General features: G+C 36.6%; 1 pseudogene; it reads right to left on the reverse strand.

The window, feature by feature from the left end:
- Nucleotides 1–1,636: 1,636 nt before the first annotated feature.
- On the reverse strand, nt 1,637–7,294 carry LOC146616352 (uncharacterized; annotated as a pseudogene).
- Nucleotides 7,295–15,617: the final 8,323 nt, after the last annotated feature.

Below are 15,617 nucleotides of genomic sequence, written 5' to 3' on the forward strand. Positions count from 1 at the left end.
TGGGCAATGTAATGAACTTTGCTGCAACTTCCTGACGAAGAGATGTTGTGATACACATGGCTGGACTCTAAGTAACTATCAATAAACCCAAAAGACTAGCCTGAAAGTGGTCATGACATATACTGAGTAGAAACACATCTTTGTGCTTTCACAAAATGGAAAGCTTTTTGACCTTTTTGACTGTCTGCCAGATGCCACTGCATGGCAATTTTGCTTATTTTCCATCTAAGTCTTCTTCTGAGCTTTTGTCAGCCACTGATGTCATGATGATAAATCCTGTGTAAACAGTAAGAATCAAAAAACTATAACTAATCCAGGACACAGCTCTACAAGGCCAAGTGTAATTGGAGAGTGATTTAATACAGACTAAGGTGTCTCGGCTTCAAAACCCCTTTCTGTAATTTGTAAAGGTCAAGGATGGCTGATTAGTATCTTTGGAAGTTTTTATGTGTGACATTTATGTGTGTTTCCTCTAGCACAAAAAACAGTGGCCCGCACATACGTGTAGAACACATACACATTTTGAGACACACATGCACCACAACAAATAGCATGAATGAAGCAGGCAAGAGTGGTGTGACTTTGCACTCCAGGCAGACATCCTCTCTCAGTGTTTTCAAAGTGTCTGTATTGCCTCTGTTTCTGTTCTGCAATTTCACAGCTGAGGGTCTACAGACAGAGTGAGAATAAATTAAATAGTCTATTGACTTTACTTTGTCTGCACCCAACTTTAAAATGGATTCCAATTGCTAATGAAAAAATAAATAAATCAAAGAGCACCAAATAAATGTCAACAAAGGATCAGGTTTAAAAATATGAATTCAAGTCAATTCAATTCAATTTTATTTATATAGCGACAAATCAAAACAACAATTGCCTCAAGGTGCTTTATATTCTAAGGTCGACCCTGAAATAATACATACAGAGAAAAACCCAACAATCATACGACCCCCAATGAGTTAGCACTTTGGTGACAATGGGAAGGAAAAACTCTCTTTTAACAGGAAGAAACCTCCAGGGAGGGGCGGCCATCTGCTGCGACTGGTTGGGGTGAGAGGAGTAAGACAGGATAAAAGACATTCTGTGGAAGAGAGACAGAGATTAATAACAAGCATGTTTCAATGCAGAGAGGTCTATTAACACGTAGTGAGTGAGAAAGGTGACTGAAGAAGAAATACTCAATGCACCATGGGAATCCCCCAGCAGCCTACACCTATTGCAAGATAACTAAGTGAGGGTTCATGGTCACCTGATCCAGCCCTAACTATATGCTTTAGAAAGAAGGAAAGTTTTAAGCAAAGATAGTGTCTGTCTCCCGAATCCAAACTGGAAGCTGGTTCCACAGAAGAGGGGCCTGAAAGCTGAAGGCTCTCCCTCCCATTCTACTTTTAAATACTGTAGGAACAACAAGTAAGTGTGCTGTCCAAGAGCAAAGTGCTCTAATGGGGTGATGTGGTACCATAAGGTCATTAAGATAAAATGGGGCCCAATTATTCAAGACCTTCCAAATTCTTAATTGCTAGTTCAATTCTGGATTTAACAGAGAGCCAGTGAAGGGAATCCAAAGTAGGGGAAATATGTTCTCTCTTTCTAGTCCCTGTCAGTAGTCTTGCTGCAGCAGTAACATGTTCTAGCTTTACAGAGCTTTTTTATTAAGCTCCAAACTATTTTCTAGGCTAAATGATGATCTTCTAAATTTCCTCTCCAGCCATTTCCTCTCCAGCTTACAAGTTATCTTCTTTATTTGCACGTTTGAGAGTTATACCAGGGAGTCAAGTACTTCTGATTTAAGTCTCTTTTTCACAGGCGCTACAACATTCAGAGTCATATATCATGAAGAGGTAAAATTATTAGCAAGATAATCGACCTCTATTGGATTAGCGATCAGGTAGCTGCTTTGCTCTGTGTTGGTACAAGACATTGAAGATGATAACAGTGGATGAATTATATTCTTAGACTTATTGGCAGCACTTTTAGAAAGACATCTACTGTGATGAGATCTACTCCCCACTGCTGTGCAATCAATTATTGTAAATGTAAATGTTATTAGGAAATGATCAACAGAGGGTTTTCAGGAAGCACTGTTAAATGTTCAGTTTCTATGCCATGTGTCAAAACAAGATCTAGAGTGTGATAAAAGTGGTGGGTGGGTTCTTTTATATTTTGAGAGAAGCCAATTGAGTCTAATAACAGATTAAATGCCATGTTGAGGCTGTCATTTTTAACATCTACATGGATGTTAAAATGATTATTTTATCTGAGCTGAGTACTAAATCTGAGAAAAAGTCAGAGAAATCAGACAGAAACTTTGTAAGGCCCAGGGGGACGATAGATGATAACAAATAAGACTGGTTTTTGAGTTTACCAGCTAGGGTGAACAAGGCTAAGCATCAGGCTTTCAAATTATTGGAGATTATGTATCGGTATTTCAGGAGCGGGACTACGCCTGCAAACACGCTCCTTCCGAGCGTGGCCAATCTCAAATCTCCCGTTTTTAAGTAAGATCATTGAAAAAGCAGTTTCTCAACAGCTCAGTTACTTCTTAAAACAGAATAATTGCTACGATGCCTTCCAGTCAGGTTTTAGACAGAACCACAGCACTGAAACCGCTCTGACCAAAGTGTTTAATGACATATGTCTGAATACAGACAGTGGAAAAATGTCAGTCCTAGTTTTACTGGATCTCAGTGCAGCATTTGATACAGTTGACCACAACATATTACTCAAACGACTGGAGAACTGGACAGGTCTTTCAGGAACTGTACTAAACTGGTTCAAAACATACGTAGAAAACAGGAAATACTTTGTATCAATAGGTAACTTCACATCTGAGCAGACAAGTATCACATGTGGAGTTCCCCAAGGTTCCATCTTGGGACCCCTTCTGTTTAACATCTACATGCTCCCACTGGCACAGATTATAAACAACAACAAAATAAACTATCACAGCTATGCAGATGACACACAAATATATATCACAATGTCACCAGGAGACCGAGGCCCTGTACAGGCTCTTGGTAAATGCATTGAGGAAATCAATGACTGGTTGTGCCACAATTTTCTCCAGCTAAACAAAAACAAAACTGAGGTAATAGTCTTTGGCGCCAAAGAAAAACGATTACAGGTCACCAGAGAACTTCAATCTATACATCTAAAAACCACAAACCAGGCGAGAAATTTGGGTGTAGTGATGGATGCAGACCTAAACTTAGAAAAACACATTAAGACAATAACAAAGTCAGCTTACTATCACCTCAAGAATATATCAAGGATAAAAGATCTGATGTCTCAACAGGACCTGGAAAAACTAGTCCATGCATTCATCTTTAGTAGGCTTGATTACTGTAACAGCATCTTTACAGGTCTACCTAAAAAATCAGTCAGACAACTACAGCTCATTCAGAACTCTGCTGCTCGAGTCCTCACTAAGACCAAAAAAGTGGACCACATCAGTCCAGCTCTGAGGTCCTTACACTGGCTGCCTGTCCGTCAGAGGATAGACTTTAAAGTTCTGATGCTGGCCTATATAGCTCTGAATGGTTTAGGACCAAAATACATCAATGACCTCCTGACCCAGTATGAACCATCCAGATCCCTCAGGTCATCTGGATCCGGTCTTTTATCAGTTCCCAGAGTCAGAACCAGACACGGAGAAGCTGCATTCAGCTTTTATGCTCCTTATATCTGGAACAAACTCCCAGAAAGCCTCAGATCAGCTGAAACACTCAGTTTATTTAAATCCAGGTTGAAGACTCACCTGTTCTCAGCTGCATTTGAATAAAGCACCAAATCCACACTTTAAGCTTAAATTTCAAAACTTACATTTAACTACTGATTTTATCTACTGTTCTGATTTTATCTGTTTTGATTTTATATACTGTTGTTTGTTTGTTTGTTTGTTAATTAGTTAGTTAGTTTATTTGCTTGTTTTATTCAATTTTAAATCATGCTTTTTATTTGTTCTTGTTTCTAATGTCTCTGTAAAGCACTTTGAATCACCTTGTTGTTGAATTGTGCTATACAAATAAACTTGCCTTGCCTTGCCTTGCCTTCCGGTTGTCATCTATATAGATTCCCCCAGTTCTGCAAGCTGTTCATTCTTGTTTACGTGCCCCACCCTCCCTCCCTCCTTGTTCTCAGTTCTTTAACTTCTTCACTCCTATGTAGTACACGGGGATCTGCCAGGCCCGGAAGCCGTTGCCAGTCCCCTTCGAGGCCTTCCCCAAACTGCAGCTCAGTTCATGTCCAAGCATTCACCTTTACCTACTAAAACGCTGTCAAACCTAAAATGGGAATACAGGAACTCCAGCAACACTTGAAGGGAAGAGGAACAACTTTATTGCCTGACCAACGCATTTCGGCTTGTGGCCTTCATCAGAGTCATAGTAACATATAGTAAAAGTGTGCTTAAATTAAAAACAGGAAAGAAAAAAATTCAAATTAACCAATCACATCTTCACAGATGAACCAGCTGACATATGTCAGGTTAGTATTGGTTAATTGGTTAAGTTACGCCCAAGTAAATACTGGACTAGGTCATTAATGATGAAGACAGGGGTGAGGAGACATAATCCCCACCTGCCTTAAAATACATGCATGAAATACAGAAAAAGAATATTACAAATATACAAAAAAAATGATTACAAAGACAAACATTTAATTCAAAAAGAAGTCAGTGCAGCAGTTAGATTAAAGAAACAAGAGGACATCATCACATGGATAAACATTTGTGGAAAGGTCCTGATTTATGTCTCTTAAACCTAAAATGAGGACGTGGGCCAAGCTAGTGAAATAAAAAGTCTTTCTTGGTCTTTGGTTGATTAATAGGCTGGTGTTGAAAATTGCTGCCACACTGCCCCCTCGGCCTGTGCTTCGAGGTTTCTGATGGTTAGAATGACTCGGTGGTTGATTCATTTAAACTAACATAATCATCCTGCTGTAACTAGGTTTCTGTAAGGACAGAGTAGATCAATTTGTTGATCAGTTATTAACTCGTGTACTAAGAGAGACTTGGAAGAGAGAGACCTGATGTTTAGTAATCCACAATTCACTGTTTTACTCTTTGGTTCAAATGTGGATGCTGTATTGTTCTTCCTTTGTGATTTTTTTTATTTTATTTCAGACCTTTTTTTTGCGGATTTTTAGTTTATTTTTTCTCTGTTTGGGAGCTGACACAGTCCCTAAGGGGATGGGGTTTGAGGGGGTAATGGGAGGAAGAAGCTGCAGATAGACGTGTAAGACTGCCACTCTGCTTCCTGGTCCCAACTCTGGATAGTCACATTTTGGGGGGTTTAATAAATTTGGCCAGATTTCTAAAAATGAGGGATGGAACAAGAACAGGCTTCCCCCAGAAAGTTTCCCCATTATCTATAAAGTCAACATAGTTTTTTGGACACTAATCAGAGGAATTTAAGGAGATGTCACTGCTGGTCTGATTGGGGAGGAGACCAGAGAAAACTACAGAGTCCGACATTGTTTTGGCAAAGTTACAGACTGATTCAATATTAATATTAGTGACCTCTGATTGACGTAACCGGGTGTCATTACTGCTGACGTGAATACCCTTACACTTAGCCAGCAGTTTTAAATTTCCCTCAAATGTCGCCTGCTCTCGCCCCTGGAAGACAATTGACTATGGTTGCTGGTGTCTCTAGCTTCACATGTCTCAGAACAGAATCACCATCATTAAATCTGAAATGGACTGTTTTTGAACAAACAGCAACTCTACAAAATAACAAGTCAGAACCTCAAGCTTCGAATTAATGACAGATTTCCAGTAGTTACAAAAATGAATGTAGGAATTAACACTGAAGATAAATTCTGCTAAATAAAGTTTTAGCCTCAATGAAGTGTCTAATGGGGACTGAATGTGACAGCAGAATGGTATGTGTTATAGCAGATACAGGCAGGAATAACAACTCTGTTTGTCTGTGAACACACAAAGTGGTTGTAAAGATGTGATAAGATGACTAAATGGGCTTTAATATACTATTTTGGCATTGATCAAACTGACTTTTATTGACAACGTGCATTCAAGGGAAAATGTATGTGTTCATAGAAAGAGTAGAAAATTGATCTTTTACTGAATTCGTTTTAAATCATAATATGAGCATAAATCTCAAACAGCCTGTTTATAGTGTGTTTATAGTGTACATGTTCGCTCTAATATCCATGCTTTTCATGTGTGCAAAATGATATCCATATCCATGGTAGGGCACTATGCCAAGATAGTTTCTACCAAACACATTGATTTAAACACAAATGAACCCACACCATGTGTTCTTTAAAACATAAAGAAGCAAATTTAGACAATGAGACTGAAAAATGTTCTTTGGTCCAGTTTATATCCTGTGATGAATGTTGTTTTGTCCCTATGCTAAATATGCACTACACTTCATCGGTATTCCTAGGGGTGTAGTGTTAAGAGGGCTATTTCACAATACAGCTTTTGGGATACATTTTATTTAAGGCATTCTGTTAGAAAGTTTTATACGTACCTTATAAATTTAGAGTTATGTTCATTATATACATTTTTATATTCACTAATAATTACTAGGCTTATTTTTTGTCACCCACCAGTTACTGTGTGCTTGTTTGTTCCCTTAGCGATACAATGCAAGGCAAGTTCCTTGGGCTGAACCAGCTAACAGCATGTGGGAAATTCCCTCACACAGTAGCCACTGAATCTACTGAAACATGTAAACTCCTTTAAGTGCAGGTTCGTTGGTATGATGATTGTCAGATATACTTAATTTATATATACTTATGTTTTGTTAACAAGGGTAACTCTGACCTAATAGCTAAGTGTCCCACCAGATATACTCCCAATGGCCATGGGTTAAAGTGGGTCCTCTGTAATTAAATGTGACTGGCATTTTCATAAAATGTAAATGTAAATGTGGATCTCATTTTTCTCAGAAACAAAACTCTTGTAAAAAAAAAAATAATAATAAAAATCTCGTAATTCTTTGTTTTTACATTCATCAGGTCCCAATCAGCCCAAATAGCAAAGAGAGATTAAGACTGCATGCCATGAGTTTGGGTCTTAGGAGGGTATTCTGTGCATTTAGTGATTCCTAGTTTTGTAATTATGGAGTTCATTTACCTCCCTTTACTAATCCTTTGTCCTATCCTCTGCTGATTTCTAATCTGTTAAATCTACTCAGATTTTTATGCTTCAGCCATGTTTGTCATTTATTTGCAATTTTACATTGAGAATAATCTGTCTCCTGTGTCTTGCAATTAGTTTTACTTCCCCTCCTGTCTCATTGTCATCGGTAGTCCTCACATCCATGTTTCGACCTACCTGTGCCTCATTATCTTTCTGTGTTCAATTTTTTGATTACCTGATTTGTCTAGTCCTGTCCTTCCCCTCAGTTGTTGTCACAGTGTCTGTGCGCGTCCCTGTGACTTCTCTGCTGGTACTTTCGATTTAGTTGTGTCCTTGTGAACTTTTAATGGATTCTCAGTGAAAACATATAGTTGAGCAGGAAAACAGAGGACTCACATTAGAATTTGTAATTTTCTTTCATGGCACGTTCATACTGGATTTTATGGTTTAAGTCCTGCTAATGGCCGTAATTGATCAATATAAATTGGAGAGGATACAGACGACCAAAAACTGACAGAATCTATAGACTTGTAGATATGTTCTTTAAAAGGATTTTAGAAAAAGTTATCTAAGAGTAGTACTGCATGACTGTCAAACATCCGCCTACTGAAATTTGGTGCAACTGATGTTTGGCACACATATGGGAAAAACATACGTACAAAATGCTAACCAGATCATAGGCAGTCAAGATAATCATATAATCTCTTTCCTTTGATATGCTACATCGGTACTCATGAATAAATGCAAAAAGCACAGCAGGAAGTTCAGGGGGCTTGAATGATTAGAGTAATCACAACAAAAATAGAACTGGACCGTCTGTTTAGAAATTCTCCACAGCCACTGTGTAAACCGAGCACTAGGCAGTCTTTATTACCAAAGCTAGTTGCATCTTTAAACACTAACCTAAAATTTTATTTATAAGCAACTTTAAAAAAAAAAACCAAAAGAAAAGAAAGAAAAAAAATCCTCCTCCTACACACTATCATGCTTACAGAAACAAACACAAATACTCCCCACTTACCCTGATTACCATCACAACACACCCACTCAGAATGTTTTACTAGGCAGAGAGCTAGACAGCTAGTTAACAACTTTCAGTTGTATCAATAAATCCACAGTACTTGACTTTCTTGTGAAGTCTACTGAGAAATAATTCCCCATTACAAAACTGAATATCAAACATGTAAAGACATGTTATTATGTGTTTTCATCTATTGTACAGTGTCCTTGGGTGTCTTGAAAGGCGCTTTATAAATACATTTATTATTAAAAATTACTTTCCTTACTAGAAAGATTGTATTAAACTCAGGGACTTGGGGTTAGCTAGAACTAGCTCTCTGCTGTAGTAAGAAAAATGCCCACAAACAGATAAAGAGCTAAAGCAGCTGACTATAATGTTCAATGTTCAAATTAACACTAAAGTTGTGGCCATTTTTGTAAGAATTAACTAGGACCAGAAAAATGTTGATCTTAATCTTTGACCATCAACTTCTAATCAATTCGTCCTTCAGTCCAAGTGTCAATGTTGGGTCAAAGTAAATTATAGACAATAGTCAGATGGATTCACATATTGAACCAAGGATGTCAAACTGAGGGATAATCTGAAAACATAATCCTTTTAGTAATGGCTGTTGTAAGCATAGGCATAAAAAAGTTAAATGTAGCTTGTCTTCATTTTCTTTCATATATATATGAATATAATATGATATATGATATTATATGATATATATAAAGAACCACTACAAAGTATTAAGGAATTTATTAAGGCATTTAAATTAGGAGATTACCTGCATGTGGGTGGTTGGGGGGGGGGGGGGGGGGGGGGGGGGGGGGACGACTAAGAATACACTTGTTATTGGGTGTAACTCCAGTTCTGTGATTGAGTTTGTTGATATAGAATCTCTCTTAAACAGTCTTTGTTATAAGTCTGCTTTTTTTTCTTCTGGATAAGAAGCAAAGGATAAGCGAGCTCTATGATCACAAGTTTTACATTTTAAAAACAGTGCAGATATCTAGTTTACTCACTATCTTTCTAAATTACAATTTATTGAAAGGTTAATATGACTATAATGATGGCAAAACATGACTACAACCAAGATCTATAAGTGTGGGAGGTCTTTGTATATGGGATGTATGTGTAATATAAGTTTCCAATTAGAATGAGTGGTCTGAGATTTTTGGCTTTGAAATAAAATCACTTGTCATTATGCTGCTGCACTATGCTGCTTCACCTTTAAAATAATGCATTGTTTCATTCTGTGATGTTCACAGAAGGCACCAGTGGTCATGTTCTGTTTTGTTTTTGTCAGTTGGTATTAAAGCACTCAAGACAATAGTTGTGTTGGCTCTGCACATTTTTAAAGCCCCTGTATTTCGATAGAGCTACAGTGCCCTCTGTCAGCATTTACAGGGATATCACAGACTTTTAGTTGGTATTCCCTTGTGTGTGTGCATGTGTGCGTGTGCAAATTGTTGGACAAAGACACAAAGACACAATTTAGCCGTATTGCCTCTGTACACCATCAACAAAGTGGATTTTAAGTCAAATAATTATTGTCTGATTAAAGTGTAGACTTTCAGCTTTAGTTCAAGATGTTTTACAAAGGTTTTGTAGTAACAGCGTTTTCTAGAAGGTTAAAATGAATTAGAGAAATTAACATAACTTTAAATTGTTTTCAATACTTGGACAAAGTTCATTGTCTGGAACTCATGGGTGTCACCAAATGCTGTTTCCTTCCTTGAGAATTAATTTCGCTTTCCTCATCTTAAGTATAGCAACTGGTTTACACCTTGTTGTAAACCATCTGTGTTTCCATTTATCAATGTTTCTGTAGACTGTAGATGTCTACTCAGATGTCTTCTTGAATATGTCATGTCTTCTTGTATTTTTTAATGGGAGAGTAGTGAGCTCAAGGAGGACTTTGACAATATTGGTAGAACTGTTTGAGTTCCCACCACGTTTAAGGCTCATGGGGGAATCTCGAAACAGTGAAAGAGTAAAACAGCATAGGCGTGATCATATGTAATGAACAAAAGGAACAGAGGTCACACAGAGGTCAGAGGGTGATTTGACATAAATGCAAGATGTGTACCTGAAAGCACAAGCATGTGCACTGTAACAAAATAATCTTAAAATAACCAAATTAGAATAGATTCATTCTCACCCAACTGGGATTAAATTGATAGCTAACGGAGATTAAAGCAAAGATCAAAGAGAGGATGGGGTGTGGAAATCATAAGTTTAAAAAAAGATAGCTGAGACCTCATTTCACTGAGTGTTGGAAACACATATCTCCAAAACAGTTTCACACATGCAAGGTTTCCTACAATTGATTTGAATGTACAAACTAGTTTTAAACAACCTGTTTTTTGTGGTTTGTGTTTTAAATGTTACTTAGTACTGAATTCATACTGATAATTATAGATGGTAGGTATGAGCATTTTTATTGATATAACAGCAAGGAAGGAGTTTAACAGCTGTAATGGTTATACATAATTAGATAATAAATGCCAACAGTTCCAGAATATTCTCATCCTTTTCAATAAAATATAATAAAATCTTTATGGCTGTTGTGTCTTGAAGTCCTTGGTATAATGACCAACTCCCCCAACCCCCACCACCACCACCACCACCTCTATATAACATTAGCTAAGCATGAATAGGTAATTTATTAGCACTGGGTAGTATGTTGAAATTTGATATAGACACTTACTTTGAGATGGTATCTTATCCAGGTTAAACTGAAATGGATCATACAGTCAATGCATGAAATACGAACAGTCTTTCAGGCCTTTTGTTATTGCTGAGCTTTCCAGGGCATTGTTTTAAAAACTGTTTTCAGATTGCACCAATTTCATTGGGCAACATATTTAAAATTACAGCAAATAACTACAAAATATAAAACACTTTGAATCAGCTTCAGATTTAATATCTGAAGCTGCATAAATTGAATTCAAGTCTGAATTTCAATCACATATTATACAATAAATCCCAACAGTTGTACCAAGTGTACCAAGTGGTGTGCAAAGACAAGATTACATGAAACATGTCTCTGTCTAATAATTTATGAGCCTAATATATTATATGTATATTTTCAGTTGTAGATGAGGATGTGACACTATGACAAATTACCACAGATGCAATAACCGCAACCGTGGGCGTATATGCAGTGGGGCTGTTTTTGAGGTAAAGGGTCTTGAGGCAGTTATTAGCGTTTGCTTATGTTTCTGAAACTGAAAACTGATTGTGGGGAAAAAGAAAAAAGAAAAACCAGCGCCTTCCTCAGAGTTGATCATATCTTTATTTGCTCTATCTGACCTTGCTAGACAATTTTCCAATATGGGTCTGCCTCATTTATAGCCTTGTACTCATTTTTTACTAACACAAGTTTATATTATGTTTGAAACTTTCTGACCATACTTAGAGAGGAAGCAAAATGCATGCTAGCAGAACAGAAAAGTAATACTGATTTGAAGTAATCTTGCTGGTAATACATTTCGAGTGATAACACACAAGTATTACAAATAACAAAATAGATGCTTATGATCTATGTGTCTATGTTATGTATAGAATTTAATAAAATAGATTTTGATGTATCATAAGGAGGAAAACCAGTGCTGTGTTGTGTGTGCTGTGTGATATAAAGACAGAGAGAGAGGAGAGAAGAGAAAAAAATCTTTCTTGTATTGTTCGAAGTTCGAGTTTGAAGGATTTATGCAAGGCTCAAAATGACAAAACCTGTCACTGTGAATATCTATATCTTTAGCAAGCAATCTATTCCTACATGTGTAAGCATTTAATTTATGGACTGCTTTTAAAAAGGGTATCTAATTATTCAACACACTGACACTAGGGGGAAGCATTCAGCCACTTAATGGTAGAGGCTCAGTGTTTTTTGGTTACACTGAATAAATGTTAAAAGAAAGTCTCATAAAATAAGTCTTAGAGGTGCCTTTGACTTCTTACAACTCCATACTTTCAGCACTACAATAATGTGAATCGGCAAAGAGTGGCAATGTACGTCACACACTTACATTACCAAACACTGGCAGTAAAATGAAAATTGCAGTTACTGAAATTGATTCATTTTTGCTGTTTATATGAATGTTTATATGGTCAAGCTTCCATCAGTAACAATACCATGTTGTTTTTACAGGTCTAATTGTGTTGACTACTCAAAATACAGTTAATGTAACATCTGTTTCGGTGACATTTTTCATTACTGCCACTGTGGAAATACTCTGCTAAGAACACACCCATATCTGACTGCATTTAACAGAACAGTGGCCAGAATTTTTAGAAAGAAAGAAAGAAAGATCAGAGAAACTATTTTGATTTCTTTCTTTTTTAAGACAAACACCACAATGATAATATAACAGACTGAATCCAGACAGTGTGCACAATTTGGACTAAACTTGCTGAATACATCTGATATTTAGATTTGGAAAAAAAAAAAAAAAAAGTCCAGGCAGGTCACAACAGAAAAAGAACCATTCCATGTTACAAATAAAAAGTACAATAAAACTTAACTACAAAGGTATCTCACCAACAAAGGATAAAACAGGATAAATACTTACTAATTTTACATTAAAGACAACCTTTACCAAGATTAAAGTGTGACAAAGGCACTCCTGAGGTGAATCTGAAATATTCACATTCCAGTCTGACATTCATTCAGAATAATGATGGTAACAAATGAACCAGACACGCAATTTACTGATCGTCCTCCACTTGTGGTATTGACCAGTTCTGAAATCAACCAAGACCTCTTTGTCTGACACGTATATAGATAAATGTGTTGAATGTGTGGGACAAGAGTGAGACAGAGGAAATGGTCAACTGGTCAGTCTTGTCCTAAAATAGAACCTCTCAAGTAGTAGTATTAGTTGTAGTAGTGTACTACTAATATAGGAAAATGTTAAATAGGGTATGAAAGGTAATCACGGGGTAGGCAAACAAAGAAAAACAGAAAGCAAAGCTCAGAAGTAATGATGAAAATAATTATAAATAGGTGAAAACAGGTGAATATGTTAACAAATCATACACATCTGAGAACATTCATTGAAATCTACTTTATTTCATAAACTGGTTATAGTTTAAATGTGAAATGTTAAAAACCATAAAATAAAATGCAGTGTAAGAAAGTCCAACATTTACTACTAAATTATCACGTAGGAAATGTTTAGAAAATTCATTTACACTTTGAGTTTAAAAATTGTGTTAACTTCTACTAATAATAACTAGACTTACATTGTAAATGACACACACAAGCTATCTGATTTCTGAATGTCTGAGGAAGATTATAGCATTGACTATGAGAATCAGTGTGTTGCAGCCTGGGCAGCAGACGGTGGTCACTACACTGAATACAGATTGAATTTTTTATGCATTTTGTCAAATCTGAAAAGAAAATCTGAGAGATTCATACTCATTTCTTATATATTTTTGTATGCAGGTCCAATTTGGACCAAATAAATACGTTTGTATGAAAAAAATGAACATTTTCATTGGCAATTTTGAGCTCTCAATTCCCCCCTTCAAACCAGACACTGAGCTCTCACTTTGCTCTTTGAAGTATAATAGGATGATGGATAGGTTTGGCAAATATATTTAAATATAGCTACATCCAACTCAGTTGTATGTATTTGATATAACAATGCAAAACGTCTAATAAAAATAATACTGCAAATAATATTAATAATCATGGACATAATAATAATAATAAGGGCTACACCTCTCCAAATGCAGCTAACAGCACATCACATAACTCTTTAACGAACAAAACATAAGGGTGAATAAAACTTTTGGATTTCCCAACACTCCACTTACCTTTCATTTGCAGCCAGTATGTTTTTTACATGAAGCTAGTCCTGGATGAGCCAGCTAAGCAGCATTGTTTTTACTGGGCCTAAACACTCTGCTATGAAATTACAATTTATGGGCTCTTAGTTTTACCATCAAGAGTAAAACTAAGAGCACTACACTAACGAGATCACTTGTAGTATACCATGTAATCTTTGACTTATTTTACTGGATCACCTTAAAATTATGACTGCTGACTGACTGCTGCTAGCAAGCCAATGTAAGTAGTCTTAGCTAAAACCAATGACTGTAGAAAACAGTCATTGGCTAAAACTGTAAGCTAGCTAGCAACACACCAGTCAGCAGCTTACAGAGACATTCAAATGCTACCATAAAGATAGATGACAGTGTTACTTTAACTCTTGAAAGTCTGTTTTCCAAAGGAAAGCTTGGTCAGCAAGTTACCTTCATAAAATATGGAGGCAGAGTGCACTAATTCCACCTACACAAGTCTGAAGTAACAACAGTATACAACACTGGAATTTGACTCTATAACTGGACACAAAGATGGCCTTAGAGCAAAAGCGGCCAAGAGGTCCTACTCAGTGACTTGAATTGTAAACGTGATGCCTAGCAGACAGCTGCTGGCTACAGCTACCTGTGGCAATTTTTATCAAGGAAAAAGTAACTGATGAACTGACTCAGTTTTGGAGGTACCCTCAAGTGGCTGTCAAAGAAACTGCACGTGCAGGCTTCATTTTACTGCATTTCGTTGCCTTGTACCTGTGACGTGTGCAATGACAATAAAGTTGAATTCTATTCTATTCTATTCTATTCTGTTCTATTCAGCCTGGGGGGACCCAAAGGGAGACCATGGAGTACAAAACTTTCATCTGTCACTTTTGAGGATTTGTGGCTTGGTAGCTATGTTGCTTCACTTAATTTTTTCCAATCATGATGACTGGCCGCTGCTTGCAAACATGACCTATGGAAACTTTTGATTTGTGTGGTGTATATGAGACAGGGCAATTTCAAATATTAAGCGTTGTTTCCAAAACAGAAATTCTGTAGCAAAATCTAAACTCGATAGACATTTAATGTGTATCTCACCTAGCAGATAATTTGGCTTGTCTTTCAGTAAATTTCAAGCTATATGTTTTATAAATATTATAAAATATTGTTTGTTTATATAGACAATATAATACAAATTATTAATTAGACTGTGACACCTGTGGGGAGCCACTGTGTGAATGGTGTTAAACTCACCTGCACCCTCAACCTCTTTTTGGTTTGATTTTTGGTTTTGTTTTCACGTTTAAAAGCACCCTTTACTATCATTCCCACACTCTGACATTTACAATGATGTCACTGCAAACCAGACCTCATGACCTAATTTGCACCATAATTTCTTCTATTAATCATTCTAAGAAATGACGTATATTTGGTGCTGTGTTCTTGAACTTTTCCCATTTTGTCACTGTACTTTGGTGCTGTACAAATTATTTTTACTTTTAAGTTACTGAATTTAAAGAGACTATTAGAAAGTAGTTTTTTTCCTTTCTTTCTTGTTTTGTTTCACCCTCAAAACATGCCTGAGGTCTGTGTCATGTGATGGAGTCTCCCAGTACACTGAAATTAAAATTGTCAAAAGTTTTAACACATTTCTAAAACAATGATTACAATTACCACAAAAGAATGAATACT

The sequence above is a fragment of the Diplotaxodon limnothrissa genome, linkage group LG16 (assembly GCF_057381915.1).
Source record: "Diplotaxodon limnothrissa isolate DT_005_m linkage group LG16, D_limnothrissa_male_GT1.1, whole genome shotgun sequence".
In the NCBI taxonomy this organism is placed as follows: Eukaryota; Metazoa; Chordata; class Actinopteri; order Cichliformes; family Cichlidae; genus Diplotaxodon; species Diplotaxodon limnothrissa.